Below are 10,332 nucleotides of genomic sequence, written 5' to 3'. Positions count from 1 at the left end.
CAAAGTTGAACAGGAGGGGGGAGAGGGGATCGCCCTGGCGAACGCCCCGTGCTGGCTGCACAGACACGCCCACGCCGGCGCCGTCCGCTATCACTGTCGTGCTGCCTTCGAAGCACCGCTCGACATACTCGACAAAGCAATCCGGTAGGCAATGCGCCTTCAGCACGGGGCGAAGGGCAGCATGATCCACCGAATCGAATGCCTTAGATACGTCGATCGATGCCACAAAGACAGAGCGGCAGGAGCGAACTGCGTCGGTGAGAGCAGTGTCCAAGATGAAGGTATTTTCCAACATCCCATCCCGAGGGATGAATGCCCGCTGACGTTCGTCCACAGCACAAGCACGCATCAGGCGTGACGCGAGAACCTTGTGAAAGGTCCGCGCCAACACCGAGCAGACCGTAATGGGGCGAAAGTCAGCGGGGGATGTTGGTGCAGCCGTTTTCGGGAGAAGGGACGTCCGCGCGCGAAGCAGGCGTTCCGGGAGGGCGCGGGCCAGAAGGAAGAGATTCATCACTTTCACCAGGACTTCGTGCGGCAGGCGCCGCAACTCCGCTGGGGTAAGGCCGTCCGGCCCGGCCGCTGATCCCCTGGGCGGCAACGCGGCAGCGACCTCCTCATGTGTGACCGGCCCCCATAGGCACTCAAGAGCGACAGGCTCCGAGTGCGGGAGGAGGCGGTCACGAATGAAGCCCGCGGTGGAGACGGGCTTCTTAGTGAAGAGGTCCCCCCAGAAGTCCAGCAGACCAGGGATGGCAGGTGGCGGCTGGAGCAGGGTGCCATCCAAGAGGCCGCGCACACAACGTGCACGCGACCGTCGGAAGGCATCCTAAGTTCTCGCGTATTCCCAGCGGCGCCGCTTGCGCTTCTGCGTCGGCGGCGCGGCAGGCGGCCGCTTCAATGGTTGGCGCGGCCGCTGTGTCCTGGTGATCGATGTCTCCCCTCTGGACCCGACCGACGCAAGGGCATCCGGGAGCATGCCCAGGATGACATCGGGCGGCGTGCCCCGCCCCAGACCTATGATTCGATCCAGGGCAGAGAAACGCTGGGCGGAAGCAGGTAGCCCCGCCAGATGCTCCCAGATGGCGGCGTCAGTCGGCCCCTCCGGCGGCGGCCCGGTGGTGTCGGCCGCGAAGTCCTCGGCTGCGTCGACGGGCGGCGCAGCGGCCTCGCCCGCGTCAGGCAGCGGGCTCGCTGCTCCCCGGCGGGACGCCGGCTCTTCCCCCCGACCGATCTCAAGCGCCTCCATGAATTGGCGGACAAGCTGCTTGTGGGCAGCTTGCCGCCGTCGGCACTTGATTGCCTCGAGCGTTCGGTCGGGGAACATCCTGATGAGTTCTTGATTGACGAAGAAGAACCGGGCGTCCCTCTCAAGGAACAGTTCGGCCTCCGCCTTGGCGAGCGACAGGACTTCTTCCTCCGTCCACCTCGCGCGATGCCTCTCCGTGACGATCTCCGCGTTGGCGGCCGCAAGATGTTGGCGGCGGTGATGGACCCCGAGACCATTCTTGGTTGTAAAGGTGCGGTGGCACTCACTACAGGTATACATAGCTGCAAAAGTTACAAAATTTTCGGCACGGCCGGTTGGCCGGCTAGGTGCTGGGGGAGTTGGGGTGCCACCTTCAGCGGAAGGGCCACCACTTATTCTCTGATTACTGCCCCCAACTAAAAAAGGGATAGTGCGAGGGGGGGCTGGTAACCCCCCCAAGCCCCTGGTGCGGTCTTCCACTCTGCGAAAATCAGCGGGCCCACGAGAAGGGGAGAAGACCGCAGGAGAGGAGAGGCTAAGAGGGCTAGGCCCATGTATTGCACATCACTCTCCCTGTAACTATAACCCAAGGAAGGCACCTCGCAGCAGCAGCACGACTACATCAAGACCGCACTTCGAAAAGCCAAGTCCGGATGCAGCCACACCGCCGCCACTTGGCCACCTTAAGAGAGTCATAGTTACTCCCGCCAAAATAAGTAAAACTGTGTGCCCAACCGAGATACGAACTCGGGACCTTTGCCTTTCGCGGGCAAGTGCTCTACCATCTGAGAGTCATAGTTACTCACGCCGTTTACCCAAGCTTGCTTGAATTTCTTCACGTTGACATTCAGAGCACTGGGCAGAAATCACATTGCGTCAACACCCGCTAGGGCCATCGCAATGCTTTGTTTTAATTAGACAGTCGGATTCCCCCAGTCCGTGCCAGTTCTGAGTTGATCGTTGAATGGCGGCCGAAGAGAATCCGCGCACCCGCGCGCCCCCGGAGGAGCACGCTAAGGCGGACGCGGCCTCGCAGCAAGGAAGATCCGTGGGAGGCCAAGGCACGGGACCGAGCTCGGATCCTGCACGCAGGTTGAAGCACCGGGGCGCGAACGCCGCGCAGGCGCGCGCATCCTGCACCGCCGGCCAGCACGAGGCCAACCAACGGCGAGAGCAGACCACGCCCGCGCTAAACGCCCGCACTTACCGGCACCCCTACGGCACTCACCTCGCCCAGGCCCGGCACGTTAGCGCTGACCCACTTCCCGACCAAGCCCGACACGCCCCGATCCTCAGAGCCAATCCTTATCCCGAAGTTACGGATCCAATTTGCCGACTTCCCTTACCTACATTATTCTATCGACTAGAGGCTCTTCACCTTGGAGACCTGCTGCGGATATGGGTACGAACCGGCGCGACACCTCCACGTGGCCCTCTCCCGGATTTTCAAGGTCCGAGGGGAAGATCGGGACACCGCCGCAACTGCGGTGCTCTTCGCGTTCCAAACCCTATCTCCCTGCTAGAGGATTCCAGGGAACTCGAACGCTCATGCAGAAAAGAAAACTCTTCCCCGACCTCCCGACGGCGTCTCCGGGTCCTTTTGGGTTACCCCGACGAGCATCTCTAAAAGAGGGGCCCGACTTGTATCGGTTCCGCTGCCGGGTTCCGGAATAGGAACCGGATTCCCTTTCGCCCAACGGGGGCCAGCACAAAGTGCATCATGCTATGACGGCCCCCATCAACATCGGATTTCTCCTAGGGCTTAGGATCGACTGACTCGTGTGCAACGGCTGTTCACACGAAACCCTTCTCCGCGTCAGCCCTCCAGGGCCTCGCTGGAGTATTTGCTACTACCACCAAGATCTGCACCGACGGCGGCTCCAGGCAGGCTCACGCCCAGACCCTTCTGCGCCCACCGCCGCGACCCTCCTACTCGTCAGGGCTTCGCGGCCGGCCGCAAGGACCGGCCATGACTGCCAGACTGACGGCCGAGTATAGGCACGACGCTTCAGCGCCATCCATTTTCAGGGCTAGTTGCTTCGGCAGGTGAGTTGTTACACACTCCTTAGCCGATTCCGACTTCCATGGCCACCGTCCTGCTGTCTTTAGCAACCAACGCCTTTCATGGTTTCCCATGAGCGTCGATTCGGGCGCCTTAACTCGGCGTTTGGTTCATCCCACAGCGCCAGTTCTGCTTACCAAAAGTGGCCCACTTGGCACTCCGATCCGAGTCGTTTGCTCGCGGCTTCAGCATATCAAGCAAGCCGGAGATCTCACCCATTTAAAGTTTGAGAATAGGTTGAGGTCGTTTCGGCCCCAAGGCCTCTAATCATTCGCTTTACCGGATGAGACTCGTACGAGCACCAGCTATCCTGAGGGAAACTTCGGAGGGAACCAGCTACTAGATGGTTCGATTAGTCTTTCGCCCCTATACCCAGCTCCGACGATCGATTTGCACGTCAGAATCGCTACGGACCTCCATCAGGGTTTCCCCTGACTTCGTCCTGGCCAGGCATAGTTCACCATCTTTCGGGTCCCAACGTGTACGCTCTAGGTGCGCCTCACCTCGCAATGAGGACGAGACGCCCCGGGAGTGCGGAGGCCGCCGCCCCGTGAAGGGCGGGGAAGCCCCATCCTCCCTCGGCCCGCGCAAGGCGAGACCTTCACTTTCATTACGCCTTTAGGTTTCGTACAGCCCAATGACTCGCGCACATGTTAGACTCCTTGGTCCGTGTTTCAAGACGGGTCGTGAAATTGTCCAAAGCTGAAGCGCCGCTGACGGGAGCGATTATTCCGCCCGAGAGCATCCCGAGCCAACAGCGGCGCGGGTCCGGGGCCGGGCCAGGTAGGTCCGTCATCCGGGAAGAACCGCGCGCGCTTGCCGGGAGCCCGAGCGCCCAAAGGGGCGAATCGACTCCTCCAGATGTACCGCCGGGCAGCCAGCCAGGACACCGGGGCTCTGCCCAACAGACGCGAACCGAGGCCCGCGGAAGGACAGGCTGCGCACCCGGGCCGTAGGCCGGCACCCAGCGGGTCGCGACGTCCTACTAGGGGAGAAGTGCGGCCCACCGCACACCGGAACGGCCCCACCCCGCGGCGAGTGGAAAGGCAACCGGACACGACCCCGCCGCGGATTGCTCCGCGCGGGCGGCCGGCCCCATCTGCCGAGGGCGGAGGCCAGTGGCCGGATGGGCGTGAATCTCACCCGTTCGACCTTTCGGACTTCTCACGTTTACCCCAGAACGGTTTCACGTACTTTTGAACTCTCTCTTCAAAGTTCTTTTCAACTTTCCCTCACGGTACTTGTTCGCTATCGGTCTCGTGGTCATATTTAGTCTCAGATGGAGTTTACCACCCACTTGGAGCTGCACTCTCAAGCAACCCGACTCGAAGGAGAGGTCCCGCCGACGCTCGCACCGGCCGCTACGGGCCTGGCACCCTCTACGGGCCGTGGCCTCATTCAAGTTGGACTTGGGCTCGGCGCGAGGCGTCGGGGTAGTGGACCCTCCCAAACACCACATGCCACGACAGGCGGCAGCCTGCGGGGTTCGGTGCTGGACTCTTCCCTGTTCGCTCGCCGCTACTGGGGGAATCCTTGTTAGTTTCTGTTCCTCCGCTTAGTAATATGCTTAAATTCAGCGGGTAGTCTCGCCTGCTCTGAGGTCGTTGTACGAGGTGTCGCACGCCACACCGCCAGCCGGCTGTGCACGCTACCGAGTAAGTACCGGTATGCGAACCGCCAGGCGACGGGCGCGCATCGCACGTTTAAGGAGGCGCGGCCGGCCCCACAGGCGGCCGCGACGCTCCCAGGTCTGCGAAGCGGGGCAAACGCCGCGCGCTTCAGTATACGTAGCCGACCCTCAGCCAGACGTGGCCCGGGAACGGAATCCATGGACCGCAATGTGCGTTCGAAACGTCGATGTTCATGTGTCCTGCAGTTCACATGTCGACGCGCAATTTGCTGCGTTCTTCATCGACCCACGAGCCGAGTGATCCACCGTCCTGGGTGATCTTTTCTTAGTTTCCACTGTCTCTTTCAAGACAGTTGCATAGGCGGGACGTAGGCGTGTGGCGGCCCCTGTTCAAGCGTTCTGTGTCCAACGGCCTCACGGCCGATGGGCGTCGTACGGCTCCACACCGGAGCGGACAGGCAGTCGGGCGAAAGTCATTCAAAACCGGCGCCAGGCGCCAGGTGCCGCAGGCCAGCCGCTCCAGCGCTTCAGCGCTCGTACCACACAACATTGGCGTTAGTTTTGAGAGGCACGCGTGGTTCCGCACGCGGCGCACGGCTACTGCGAGCCGTACAGGTAGCGTGTTGCGCGACACGACACGCACATCGAAAGACATGCAGTCTAGTCGGTAATGATCCTTCCGCAGGTTCACCTACGGAAACCTTGTTACGACTTTTACTTCCTCTAAATGATCAAGTTTGGTCATCTTTCCGGTAGCATCGGCAACGACAGAGTCAATGCCGCGTACCAGTCCGAAGACCTCACTAAATCATTCAATCGGTAGTAGCGACGGGCGGTGTGTACAAAGGGCAGGGACGTAATCAACGCGAGCTTATGACTCGCGCTTACTGGGAATTCCTCGTTCATGGGGAACAATTGCAAGCCCCAATCCCTAGCACGAAGGAGGTTCAGCGGGTTACCCCGACCTTTCGGCCTAGGAAGACACGCTGATTCCTTCAGTGTAGCGCGCGTGCGGCCCAGAACATCTAAGGGCATCACAGACCTGTTATTGCTCAATCTCGTGCGGCTAGAAGCCGCCTGTCCCTCTAAGAAGAAAAGTAATCGCTGACAGCACGAAGGATGTCACGCGACTAGTTAGCAGGCTAGAGTCTCGTTCGTTATCGGAATTAACCAGACAAATCGCTCCACCAACTAAGAACGGCCATGCACCACCACCCACCGAATCAAGAAAGAGCTATCAATCTGTCAATCCTTCCGGTGTCCAGGCCTGGTGAGGTTTCCCGTGTTGAGTCAAATTAAGCCGCAGGCTCCACTCCTGGTGGTGCCCTTCCGTCAATTCCTTTAAGTTTCAGCTTTGCAACCATACTTCCCCCGGAACCCAAAAGCTTTGGTTTCCCGGAGGCTGCCCGCTTAGTCATCGGAGGAACTGCGGCGGATCGCTGGCTGGCATCGTTTATGGTTAGAACTAGGGCGGTATCTGATCGCCTTCGAACCTCTAACTTTCGTTCTTGATTAATGAAAACATACTTGGCAAATGCTTTCGCTTCTGTTCGTCTTGCGACGATCCAAGATTTTCACCTCTAACGTCGCAATACGAATGCCCCCGCCTGTCCCTATTAATCATTACCTCGGGTTCCGAAAACCAACAAAATAGAACCGAGGTCCTATTCCATTATTCCATGCACACAGTATTCAGGCGGGCTTGCCTGCTTTAAGCACTCTAATTTGTTCAAAGTAAACGTGCCGGCCCACCGAGACACTCACTCAAGAGCACCCTGGTAGGATTGCAACGGGGTCCGCCTCGGGACGCACGAACACGCACGAGGCGCGTCGCACGCCTTCGGCTCGCCCCACCGGCAGGACGTCCCACGATACATGCCAGTTAAACACCGACGGGCGGTGAACCAACAGCGTGGGACACAAATCCAACTACGAGCTTTTTAACCGCAACAACTTTAATATACGCTATTGGAGCTGGAATTACCGCGGCTGCTGGCACCAGACTTGCCCTCCAATAGATACTCGTTAAAGGATTTAAAGTGTACTCATTCCGATTACGGGGCCTCGGATGAGTCCCGTATCGTTATTTTTCGTCACTACCTCCCCGTGCCGGGAGTGGGTAATTTGCGCGCCTGCTGCCTTCCTTGGATGTGGTAGCCGTTTCTCAGGCTCCCTCTCCGGAATCGAACCCTGATTCCCCGTTACCCGTTACAACCATGGTAGGCGCAGAACCTACCATCGACAGTTGATAAGGCAGACATTTGAAAGATGCGTCGCCGGTACGAGGACCGTGCGATCAGCCCAAAGTCATTCAGAGTCACCAAGGCAAACGGACCGGACGAGCCGACCGATTGGTTTTGATCTAATAAAAGCGTCCCTTCCATCTCTGGTCGGGACTCTGTTTGCATGTATTAGCTCTAGAATTACCACAGTTATCCAAGTAACGTGGGTACGATCTAAGGAACCATAACTGATTTAATGAGCCATTCGCGGTTTCACCTTAATGCGGCTTGTACTGAGACAAGCATGGCTTAATCTTTGAGACAAGCATATGACTACTGGCAGGATCAACCAGGGAGCTGCGTCAACTAGAGCTGAGCAGCCGGCCGCCCGGGAGTGTGTCCCGGGGGCCCGCGCGAACACGCAAGCGTCCGCTCAATTATTCTGCAAACAGGAGGAGGCTGAGCTCCCCTGCACAATACACCTCGAAACCCTCTCAGGTCCCGGCGGCGCGCAGCGCCGTCCTAAGTACGTGGTCGGGTTCGAGTGAGGCGCAATCGCCCGGAGTTTGGCGAGTAGACGCTTTAGGTGCGACCACCCGTGCTCCCAACTGAGCTTGCCGCTGCCGACAGAGGCCCGGGAGCGTGCTGTCGTGGCATTGCCGGCGGGAGACAACACGCGCCACCTACGGTGACCGGCAGCTCCAACGCCAGCGCCACAGAAGGACAAAAGCCCCACGTGGGTGCCGAAGCGAACTCTCCCAGCACAGCGCACGCGCCAACACGTCCGCACAGCTGCGATACAAACCACCTGCGAGAACCGCAGAGGCGACCGAGCAGCAGACGGCGTCGCGGCGCCGAGCGCCGGGCGGCGGCGCATCCTCAGCACACACAGTCCTCAATCGGACCAGCACACTGCAGATGTCCACCGCGCTTCGCACCGGGCCCGCGAGGACCTTCTTTGGGCGCACGGCGCCGCGTGCAGGGTGCGCCGGCGCGCAGCTGCGCCGCCTGCCGCCTCCGTCGGCCGGCGCGCCTGCCACTGGCCGCCCCCACCAGCCGGCTGTAGCGCGTGCGCTCACGCACCGCGCGGCCAGCACGCCGGGAGGCCCCCCCTCACCGGCCGGGGACGGTCCCACCCAGCCACCGCCGCGTATCGCTTCACACCCAGATGCCATTCACGTTCGTGGGCATGGTGGGTATCGCTGAAACAACCGGTTGGTAGCTCAACCGATCGTCGCCATCACTGATTCACCTCTAGCGAGAACAACCGCACCACAACGGTTTACCAGTTGTTCATTTGCGTAACGTCACCAGCAAACGTAGGCGTCCATCGCCATTTGCAAATTCAACGATTGTTGCATGCCTGTGTCAGGTGTCACGACACACTATGTCTGCCCACATACACGCAACAACATGTGCACGCTTCGCGAACACGTGGAAGGTGGCCCCCGTACGTATGCGATGTCCATTGCGCGAACGACTGTCAACCGGCCTCTGCCGCATGTCGCAGATGTGGAACGCAGTGTACCATGCTGTCACGGTGTGTGAGAAGAGACGACTACGTCTGACAACACGCGCCACTACATCAATAGACGGCTCATGCTGATCGCCATCCAGGGCATACCACACTGCAATCCGGCTCTTATAGGGAGACGACACGTAGCTGAGTGCACAACGGTTGGACCGCATGGTTCGCCGTTGTTGGCGCAGTCGTTGTACGGTCACATGTACCACGATGTATCATTCAGTACATGAGGACCAATGTGAAGCACAGTGTGTGATTTGGACGTACAACATCAGCGGACAGTTGACACAAGCCGTACCACAGCGTAGGCTAAGTGCTTCGCCATGCGAATGCCAATGAACAACTGCGAAGGGCATTGAGCATGTACGTCCTGCTGCCATCCACATTACAGTGTATCGCTGCAAGGTGTTTAACATGAAGCGATACACTGGGGACCGGGCAGTGCGAGTAGCAAACTATATTGCGGGGGTTGCAGTTAGGCAACACTACACTAATTTAACGCGTCGTATGACAATTACAGAGCAGGTTAAGGCCCAACGTGTGTTGGGTTAAGGCCCAACGTGTGTTGGGTTAAGGCCCAACGTGTGTTGGGTTAAGGCCCAACGTGTGTTGGGTTAAGGCCCAACGTGTGTTGGGTTAAGGCCCAACGTGTGTTGGGTTAAGGCCCAACGTGTGTTGGGTTAAGGCCCAACGTGTGTTGGGTTACAGCACAATATGGGTTACGTTACGGCGCAATGTGGGTTACGTTAAGGGGCAATGTGGGTTAGGCTAAGGCGCAATATAGGTTACGTTAAGGCGCAATATAGGTTAGGTTAAGGCGCAATATAGGTTAGGTTAAGGCGCAATATAGGTTAGGTTAAGGCGCAATATAGGTTAGGTTAAGGCGCAATATAGGTTAGGTTAAGGCGCAATATAGGTTAGGTTAAGGCGCAATATAGGTTAGGCTAAGGCGCAATATAGGTTAGGTTAAGGCGCAATATAGGTTAGGTTAAGGCGCAATATAGGTTAGGTTAAGGTACGACATAGGTTAGGTTAAGGTACGACATAGGTTAGGTTAAGGTACGACATAGGTTAGGTTAAGGTACGACATAGGTTAGGATAAGGTACGACATAGGTTAGGTTAAGGTACGACATAGGTTAGGTTAAGGTACGACATAGGTTAGGTTAAGGTATGACATAGGTTAGGTTAAGGTACGACATAGGTTAGGTTAAGGTACGACATAGGTTAGGTTAAGGTACGACATAGGTTAGGTTAAGGTACGATATAGGTTAGGTTAAGGTACACATTGTTGTAAGGAAAGGTTTAATGGGGCGGGGGGGCGGCCGGTTTGTTGATTGTGATTATAGTAAGTGGATGCCTGCGGCATCATCTGATTTGCCACGTCAGGATGCACCTTTGGCTCATGACAGGCGGCGCTCTCATTCCATGCTTGTGGCAGACCTGTGTCTTTCATTCCCGCCATTGTTTGTGTGCTGTGAGAGGAGGCAGTATTGTGATGTTGGGTGCACCCCTGTGTAGGACATGTGTGGGTGTTGGTGGCTTGGCTGAGCAATGGTGGTTGTCGGGAGGGTGGGATATTCTGTTTTCTGAGTGGACCTCCCAGTCTGGTTATGACAGTGTGGATTGTCTAATGTGGCGGAGAG

General features: G+C 58.1%; 2 non-coding genes and 1 pseudogene across 2 annotated transcripts; all 3 read right to left on the bottom strand.

Moving 5' to 3' along the window:
• Positions 1-4,915, bottom strand: part of LOC126435145 (large subunit ribosomal RNA) — an 8,049-nt pseudogene extending 3,134 nt beyond the window's left edge.
• Positions 4,916-5,103: 188 nt separating this feature from the next.
• LOC126434949 (5.8S ribosomal RNA) lies at positions 5,104-5,258 on the bottom strand. The gene has a single exon (XR_007579610.1). It is a non-coding gene; the product is annotated as a 5.8S ribosomal RNA (ribosomal RNA).
• Positions 5,259-5,609: 351 nt separating this feature from the next.
• LOC126435054 (small subunit ribosomal RNA) lies at positions 5,610-7,519 on the bottom strand. Its single transcript, XR_007579704.1, has one exon. It is a non-coding gene; the product is annotated as a small subunit ribosomal RNA (ribosomal RNA).
• Positions 7,520-10,332: the final 2,813 nt, after the last annotated feature.

The sequence above is a fragment of the Schistocerca serialis genome, unplaced genomic scaffold (assembly GCF_023864345.2).
Source record: "Schistocerca serialis cubense isolate TAMUIC-IGC-003099 unplaced genomic scaffold, iqSchSeri2.2 HiC_scaffold_1196, whole genome shotgun sequence".
NCBI lineage: Eukaryota > Metazoa > Arthropoda > Insecta > Orthoptera > Acrididae > Schistocerca > Schistocerca serialis.
The sequence above is the reverse complement of the archived record's forward strand: the minus strand, read 5'-3'. Positions and strand labels throughout refer to the sequence as shown.